This window comes from Cucumis sativus, chromosome 6, assembly GCF_000004075.3.
Source record: "Cucumis sativus cultivar 9930 chromosome 6, Cucumber_9930_V3, whole genome shotgun sequence".
In the NCBI taxonomy this organism is placed as follows: domain Eukaryota; kingdom Viridiplantae; phylum Streptophyta; class Magnoliopsida; order Cucurbitales; family Cucurbitaceae; genus Cucumis; species Cucumis sativus.
In genome coordinates, this window is record NC_026660.2 from 13,654,611 (window position 1) to 13,664,704 (window position 10,094).

The following is a 10,094-nucleotide window of genomic DNA, read 5'->3' on the forward strand; positions in this document are numbered from 1 at the left end:
TGTCAATGGTAGCTTGGTAGTTGTTATTATACGTGAATTCCATCAAGTGCAAATGGGAGTCCCAACTCCCTGAGAACTCCAACACACAAGCTCGTAACATATCATCCAGGATTTGGTTCAAACGCTTTGTCTGACCATCAGTCTAATAGTTAAAAGTTGTACTGAAGTCTAATTTTGTGCCCATGGCAGCCTGAAGTCATTTCTAGAAATTTGAAGTAAAACAGGAATCTCTATCAAAAACTATTGACACACGCACTCCATGCAATCTCACTATCTCGGTCATATACAATTGTGTCCACTTACTGGCAGTATAAGTGGACTTCCCTCGGACGAAATGTGCTGACATCGTGAGCCTGTCAACAATAACCCATATCATTATATAACCCATCAGGGTTCTAGGCAGTTCTAAAATGAAGTCCATAAACACTATGAGGAGATCACCTAGTAGTTAGATGTGAACTTTCGAGACCTTTGACATTGTTCTAAGTTGGGTAGCTTCTTTCCAGGCCGTAGCATTGGAACTTTCTTCAATGTTTTGGGATGAAACTAAAAAACTGAGTTTGGGGCATCACTGTTCGGCTTTTGTGGCAAAAAAACTTTAATATTACTCAGAATGAGACCACCCAGTACTTAGATGTGAACTTTTGAGACCTTTGACATTGTTCTACGTTGGGTAGCTTCTTTTGAGGTCGTAGCATTAGCCCTTTCTTCAACGTTTTGGGAGGAAACTAAAAAATAGAGTCTAGGGCATCATCGTTTAACTTTTGTGGGCAAAAAACTTTAATATTACTCAGAATGAAACCACTCATGAGTTAGATGTGAACTTTTGAGACCTTTGACATTGTTCTAAGTTAGGCAGCGACTTTCGAGGTCGTAGCATTGACTCTTTCTTCAAATTTTGGGACTAAACTAAAAAACTGAGTCTAGACATCACTGTTCGGCTTTTGTGGACAAAAAACTTTAATATTACTTAGAATGAGACCACCTAGTAGTTAGATGTGAACTTTCGAGACCTTTGACGTTATTCTAAGTTGGGTAGCTTTTTTTGAGGCCGTAACATTGGCCCTTTCTTCAATGTTTTGAGATGAAACTGGAAAACTCAGTCTAGGGCATCAGAGTTCAACTTTTTCGGGTAGAAAACTTTGTTATTGTCAGAATGACACCACCCAGTAATTAGATGTGAACTCACAAGACCTTTGACATTGTTTTAAGTTGTGTAGCTTCTTTTGAGGCCGTAACATTTGCCCTTCCTTCAACGTTTAGAATCACCTAAGTAAAAACAGTATCCTGTGGTGGATCGTCGATCAGTAGGATCCCTAGACCAATTAGCATCAGAATATCCAGATAACACAAGGGAAGACTGAGAGGAGAACTAGAGACCATGTCCCAAGGTTCCTTTGACATAGCGAAGTATGCGTAGAACAGTAGTGAAATGAATTGTTCGAGGAGCAGCCATAAATTAACTGACAATATGAACAACGTATGTAATATCTGGGCGAGTTACTGTTAGGTAGATAAGACTGCCAACAAGTTGCCGATACAAGCTTGCATCATCAAGAGGAACACCATCAAACAGAGTTAGATGGACATGGGGATCTAACGGTGTTGAAGATGTGGTGGAGTCTGTCATTCCTGAGCGAGCTATCAGATCAGATGCATATTTTGTTTGAGATAACAGAAAACCATCTAAACGGTGAGAGACTTCAAGACCGAGAAAGTAATTGAGAGATCCAAGGTCTTTCATCTCAAAATGTTGACCAAGATATTGTTGTAGGTCAGATATGGCCTGTGGATCATTACCAGTAATAATCATATCATCAACATAAAGAAGGAGAAGAACAATACCATGAGTTGTCTGTCGTGTAAAAAGGGCATTGTCGTGAGAACTGGAGGTAAATCCAAGTTGAGTAATGGTGGAGCTAAACGTGGCAAACCAAGCTCGTGGAGCCTGTTTTAGACCGTATAAAGCGCGACGAAGAAGACACACCTTGTTGGGAGGAGGAGAAGTGCTCTGAGGTGGCTTCATATACACTTCTTCAAAGAGGGTTCCGTTAAGAAAGGCATTTTTGACATCCATCTGAAGAAGAGGCCACTGTTTGGCAGCAGCAACAGCTAACAAGCTGCGAACAGATGTCATTCGGGCAATAGGGGCAAATGTTTCTTCATAGTCAATCCCATATTCTTGTGAGTACCCTTTTGCAACAAGCCGAGTTTTATAACGTTCAATAGTTCCATCGGAGTGAGTTTTGATTTTGTAAATCCATTTGCAACCAATGGGTCTTTTACCGGGAGGTAAGTCAACATAGTCCCAAGTGTGCGTCTTTTCAAGAGCCTGTAATTCTTCATCCATTGCTTTCTGCCATACTGGGTTAGTACTGGCTTCTTGATAAGAGGTAGGTTCAACAAGGAAAACAATGGTAATCAGTGAAATGAGTGGGAGGTTCTCTTATCCAGGTAAAGCGACGAAGAGGAGTAGCAGGTGGAGATTCAGGAACATCATCGGAGACAGACGGTGGATCCGGATTCGCAGTAGCAGGTGAAGATTGTGCAAGCTCAGTATCCAAGGTGGGTTCAGAGAGAGGAAAAAGGTCAACAGATGTATTGGTAAAGAAAGAATGAGGACTAGAGAAAGAGGTGTGGAAGGAGGACAAACGAGAGAACATAGTGTGTTCCCAAAAGGTGACATGTCGAGATATCCGGAGTCGGTTGGAAAGAGGGTCCCAACAACAAAATCCTTTGTGTTCGGTGCCATAGCCAAGGAAGCAACAGAGACGGGCACATGGTTCAAGCTTATTGTGTTCATGAGGATGTAAAAGAACAAAGCAGGCACTACCAAAAACTTTGAGGTTAGAGTAGTCGGGAGAAATACCATATAGTCTTTCGAATGGAGATGTGTTTTGAAGAACAGAAGAAGGGAGACGATTGATGGTATATACTGATGTAAGGGCAGCTTCACCCCAGAATTTTTTATGACAAGAGGCAGAAAGAAGGAGGGCACATACTGAGTCAAGAATGTGACGATGTTTGCGCTCAGCACGCCCATTTTGTTGAGAGGTATGAGGGCAAGAGTGCTGAACAATAGTGCCCTGTTGGGAAAGAAAAGAAAGAATGATGGAATCTTTTTATTCCAAAGCATTATCAGTGCGAAGAATTTTGATGGGAGAGGAAAATTGAGTGCGAATCATGTTAGCAAACTCAATATATGTGCGAGATAATTCAGAACGATGTTTTAGAAAGTAAATCCATGTAAATCGAGAGTAGTCATCAATGAATAAAACATAATAGCGATAACCATGAACAGTAGTAGTTGGGGCAGGACCCCAAATATCAGAATGCACTAGATCAAAAGGTTTATCACAATTAGAGATGGATTGAGAAAAAGACAAGGCAGGTTGTTTAGCAAGTTTGCAATTCAAACAATTAAAAGGAACAAACTTAGTAAGATTATTCAAATTGTTAACAGAAATTAAATGACCAAGTTTTTCAGAAGAAGCATGACCAAGACGAAGATGCCACAGATATGTGTCAGAATCAGTGACTGAAGCAGAGATGGAAGAAGGAGATGGAACCCGAAGTGATATGAGCTCAAACAATCTTCCCACTTTGCGACCCGTTCCAATCATCCGTCTCATCTGCGGATCCTGAACCTGACAACCATTGGGAGAAAAGGAAATATTTAAGCCAAGATCACATAATTGACCGACAGACACTAGATTAAAGGTCAGTTTTGGAACACAGTAAGTATGGGGAAGATGTAAACTGGGAGTATCAATGGTACCAGTATGAGAGATGTTCATACAGTTACCATCAACAGCATAAATAGGAGGTAAAGATTTTGTAGGGCTAGAAGTATACATAAGAGAAAAGTCAGAGGTCATATGATTACAACAGGTAGAATCAAGAAGCCATCGATTACCTGACGAGACAACAAGAGTAGAGGATGATGAAATTATTTGATTCAATAGGATTTGAAGATCACTTATCTCAATGAGGGATGAATCATCCGAGGTTGCAGCAACAACAGATGATGGACCAGGTTTAGTAAAGTTTTTCTCTTTTGTGGAAGTGCCAAGAGGTTGGGGTGGTTTGGTAGGGCAGTTATCCAGAATGTGACCATGCTTATGGCAGTACATGCACTCTATTTTAGGACAGTTAATAAATTTGTGACCAAAGAGCTTACAATTCTTACAAAATATATTTGAGGCTCTGTTGGGAGTGTATGTGCTGGCAAGGACAACATCAGATTGTTTAGTAGAATTGATGCCAAGGCGCTTTTCTTCAAACAAAATTTCTTGAATAGCTGCATCCAATGAGGGTAAGGGACTCCGGTGTAGTAAAGCAGCTCTGACAGATTCATATTCTGGGCGTAATCTCATAAGGACTTTAATAAGGCGAAGATGATCTTTGTTGATGCTCGCTTGGTCAAGCTGAGTCCAAATGGGTTGAAGAATTGCCAAATATTCATTGACATACTGACCAATATCTTGATTTAGATTTACAAGTGTATTGTGCAGTTGATAATAATGGGCTAAATCAATAGATTTGAAGCGTGTAGACAAAAAATCCCATAATCTTTTAACATCATCAAAAGCATCAAACTGTGCATGTATAGCAGGAATAGAAGTGTTACCAAGCCAGGTGATAATTTGATGATTTTTACTGTCCCAATCTTCGAGGCGTTCAATGAATTTGTTATCTTCTTCCTTGTCCTTGTCTTGTGCAGTTGATTTGATTATGTCGCTAGTTACAATGCGCCATAGTTTTCTTCCAATAAGAAAACTTTTCATTTGATTTGCCGATGTGATATAATTTGTACCATCAAGTATTGTACCAATGGGTCTAAAGATATGGTCTCTCTCCATTTGGATTCGTAGTTCAGGTTAACAATGAGGATTTTCGGCTGAGTTTCGAATGATTCGTGACTGGATTCGTCAGATCTAGGTTTTACTGTATTTTGTGACTGGGATTCGCAAGGCTGGGATTCGTGACAAGTGAGCGTCTTCACGTCTAGGTCGCGGCTGAGTTGCGACGGCGAGGACACGACTGGATTCGGGGGTTCGCAGCCAGGACTGGATTTGTCTTAATGGCTGGGTCGGACAAACGTTCACGGCTGTGAACGGAGACAAAAAAATGAAGACAAACGGCTGGAAGAGGAGTCGCATGCAGCTTGGAACAACAGAGGAGGTCGTTTGATGAATGACAGATAGGCGCAAAACTCAGTGGCGACGACTGGCGCTTCGCGGATGGAGACAGAACGGAGCAGGAACGGACGCGACGACGCGACGATGTGAACGACGCGACGCCTAGGCTGTGACTTGACGGGACGGCGAGCGACGATTTAATCTACCGGAGACGGCTCGGGACGCAGCAATTCTTGGAGTTAACGGAGACGCGACGGTTCACAGACGGTTGGCGGCGACGGTGGTGATTAAAGTAGATCTAGGGTTTCTAGCTCTGATACCATGTTATGGAATATTCTTTATGTATTTTATTAATGAATATTCTATAATATTACAAGAGTATCAATTGTTATATAAATAGCTAAATTACCCAAATTAAATAAGGAATGTAATATAATTAGCCTAAATTAGAGAATTTACATTAACCAACTCCTTTCATCTTCTATCATATTATGTAGTTTATATTTACCATCATATCATATCATATTATGTAGTTTATATTTACCATCGTATCATGTAGTTTATAATTACCATCATATCAGGATATGATTACCTGTTATTTTTTATCAATTGCTAAGGAATTTTTGTTATTACATTATGATTATCTTACATTTTTTTTGTTTTGAATTACTGAATAGCTCAGAGAACTGAAAGCACCTGGGGGAGTACTATTTCTTGAAAGATTCAATTTATTGGACGTCATTATTTACACTCCATTTTTTTCTACCGTTTTATCTTAAAATACAACTTCTATCACCACGTGTTTTTCTTTAACAAAATTTAAAATAATGCTTATTGGGTACAACTTTTTCATGCAATCCTTCCCTTGCCAAAAATAAATAAACATTTTTTTCAAAATTAAATTTGTCACCAAAAATTTGTGATTGGATAAAAGTGTCTTGTATTTCCAGATTCACGAAAGTATTTTTTAAATTGAATGAAAAAAGTACTGTTTTTTTTTTTATTTTTTAGAAAAAGAAAAAAGTAAACTAATTATGAAATTCAAATCGGTGTTTTAACTCATCATTTTTTGTTCCTTAGGCTTTACTTTTCATTAATTAATGGGATTTTTTCTAAAAATAATGTAAAATTTGAAACATATTTCAAAAATAGGGTGGATGCAAAACTATTTTCAAAAATAGGTGTTTTGAGGTTAAGTCGTGTACGGGGTACACGACTTCCATGCAGTGGACCCCACATATTCTATTTTTTTCCTTATTTTTATATTTATACTACACTGGACCCCACATTTTTTAATTTTCTCATTATTTATATACGTGGGTCCCACACACTTCACTTTTTCTCATTATTTATATATACATACTCACATATAATATAATATATATATTATACATTCAAATTCTAAAAATATATTTCTTTATTAAATTAATTTATTTTTTTATTTTTTCTTTATATATATTTAAATATCACAATCTTCAATCTTCAATTTTTCTTATTAAATTCATTTTTCTAATTTAATTTAATTCTTTCTTAATCAAAATTATACATATATTTTTTTTCCAATTTTCATTTTTTTTAAAAAAAATCTCATATATTAACAAAACATGTTATTAAAAATATATTAAACAAATTAAAAGAGTAATTGGCATGTAAGAACTTGACGTGGGTTGTTTTTTTAGAAGATTGATTCATCATATTTCCAAATGGTGTGTAACTTTTGGCTAAATTACTTTAATTCAATCTCCTATGGAAATGATAGAAAACAACTTAAAGTCATATTGATGGAGGTGTATTTTACCTATTATTAGAATATTTCAATGATATGTTAGCCAAATGACCTATGCCCAACTTGACCACTGATCAAGCCATATACCGATGAAACATTACTAATTTTTTAATAATACACACAAGTTTCCAAATGATTGAGTAATTGAATGTGAGACAGTAAAATAGAGAATATATGAAGGAAACTTGAGATCAGGATATCATTGACCTCCTTAACAAAATTGCTTGTCTTTTGCTATGCTTACTGTCTGAGTTGTCCGCTATTTGTGTAATTTATGTTTGGTTGTTTCTCATGTAACATCTTTTTTCTAGTGTATCCTTCTGATAATTCTATCAGTTTTTTTTTTTTTCTGTGGAGATTTAGAATGATCTTTGACCACATGGTTATATTGGTACAATATGTAGTTTATTGAAAATGGACTTGAATGAGATGTCGATTCTGGCGGTGAAGAAGATGAAACATAGGACATTGATGGTGTGGAAGTGGAACATCTACACATTTTAGTTTCTATTTTACTTGTATTTACCTCTTTGGGAAAATTCGATAGATTTCGTGTACTTAGTTTCTTTATAAAAATATTATCTATGTTATTGTTATATATGAAAGTTCTTATTTATATGTGTGCTACTTTTGTGTTAAAATAGAATCATTGAATTACATGAACAAAAATATAATTGAATTACAATTTTTTTTTAAAAAAAAAATTCATAACATACTTGACGGTTTTAAAATGTAATAAACAAGTGCATCCTGGATAGTTTTTCAATGTCATAAACAATCAATTTCTTGACGGTTATTAAATGTCATGAACATTTATACTCTTGACGGTTTTAAGTTGTCATAAACACTCATACTCTTGACGGTTTATTACTATCACGAACATTTGTATACTTGACGTTTATAAAACGTCAACATTCAATATTCTTGATGTTTTTATCAACCGTCAAGAACTTTGGCTTTCTTGACGCTGGCTTCAACGACGGTTTTAAAACCGTCAAGAATAGTCACTCTTGACAGTTTAAAAACGTCAAGAGAGCTTGTTTTTGTAGTAGTGTAGGTACATATACATCACAAGATGTAAATGACGATGACACATTCAAATACTATTTTATGGCTCTTGTCCTTTCAATTCATGCATGGGAGTATTGTTTTTCAATCATTTCAGTTGATGGTGCAACATTGAAGAACAAATTTTGTGGTACTATACTAGCTGCATGCACATTGGATGGTAACCTAAAAATTGTTCTCCTTGCATTTGGTATAGTTGATTCAGGGAATGATGATTCCTGGTGTTGGTTTTTTCAAAATTTAAAAGTTGCATTTGGTGAGCGTAGTGATCTCTTGTAATTGTGTCTGATGGTCATAGGAGTATTCCAAAGGCCATAAGTGTTGTCTACAATTCAGTTGAACATGAGTTGTGTTGTTTTCATATATTTAAGAATCTTAAAAAATACAAGTGAGCTCCAATTGAAGGATCGTTCTATAGTTGTGCTAGGGTTGATACAACTATTGAGTATGAATATTACATGAGGTAGTTGGATGATTTTTCAAATTTCATAAGTATTGAATTAGAAGGATTAGACAAACATAAGTGGTGTAGGGCATTTTGTACAAAAAAAAAAAAAAGTACAATTTGATGACGACGAATATATCTGAAAGTTTGAACAATGTTCTTAAGGATGCGCATGAACTACCTGTTATTGGCCTTCCTGAATTTATTCAAAGTTTGATTCAACGATGGTTTTATGAACGTCGTAGTAATTCTAGTTTCCAACGTTCAAAATTAACCTCTTATGCAGAAGGTGTGATACGAGAGGCATTAAGGGATAGTAGGTCAATGGATGTGTGTAGTTTACTCGTTGTGTATATACTTAATTAATCTCTCATACTTATATCTCACTAGTTTAAATTTTTGGTATTTTCATTACAAAGATATCCCATTAACCAACATGAGTTTGAAGTTCATAATGGTACCAAATAATATTTGGTCAACATTCTCACTCGAAATTGTTCCGGTTGTCGTTGGGATCTTGATGATATACCATTTTCTCATGCTTGTAGTGCCTTATCTTTTCAAAGCCTTGGATTGGAATCATATACACATAATTTTTATCACGTTTCCAATTCAAATTTATTATATAGCAAGGAGACCCGACCAATTGGTAATGTGCAACAAATTTCCAATCTATATAGTTCGAATGATGACCCTATACGTCCTCCTCAAGTGAAACGTCCATCTGGAATACCAAGAAAAAAGATGATCAACTCTTGCTTAGAGAATAAGAAGACAATACGATGTTCTCATTGTGGGGGTAGTGGTCATAATTCAAGAGCATATACAAATCTAATACCTCATTGAGTTTGATTAGTATTATTGTTATTATTTTTTGCACTTCTAGCTATTGTTATTTGTTTGGAACATTTACTTAAGTATTTTTTTTCACTTTTAGCTATTATTATTGTTTTGGAACATTTATTAAGTACTTATGAAAAAAATTCTCATGGATCTTATTATGTTGATTATATATATATACTTGAATTTTTATTGATGATATATGTTTGCGATAATAATTACACTGTAATTGTGTGTTTACTTTTGTGTACTTTTGGATAACAACGGTTGTTTCAATGTTATTTTTTCACGCCTAATTTGTTTATAAACATTTGTTATTAATCTCAAATTAATTTATAGTAGAAAGATAACATTGTGTACATAAATGAAAGTTTAATTAGTGATATACCATTAATTGATACCAATGGTTCAAAGGAATTAAAATTAATTCTTTTTTACATTAATTGGATTCAAAGATTTTAAAGATAAAATTGTTCATTTGACTTAATAACATTAATTAAATTATAATTTTCATCACTATTTGTTTGACGTGTTAAACTACTAACTAACATGATTTCAAAAGTATGTATTTCCGAATCAGTATATCCATTTCCAAAAAAACTACATAAAAAAGGAACAAGTTATGTGATATGATAAAGAAATAAAACACTCATACAGGAAGAAGAAGAGATCAATGTTTTCAATTTCAATCCAACCTCATCATAAAGAAAATATGTATTTACTGATCACATCCCTTTATGCTAGACTCATGTGAAGATCAAACGATGATGCATTCATGTCTACATTTTCTTTCAAATCTTCAAGCAACTTTTCT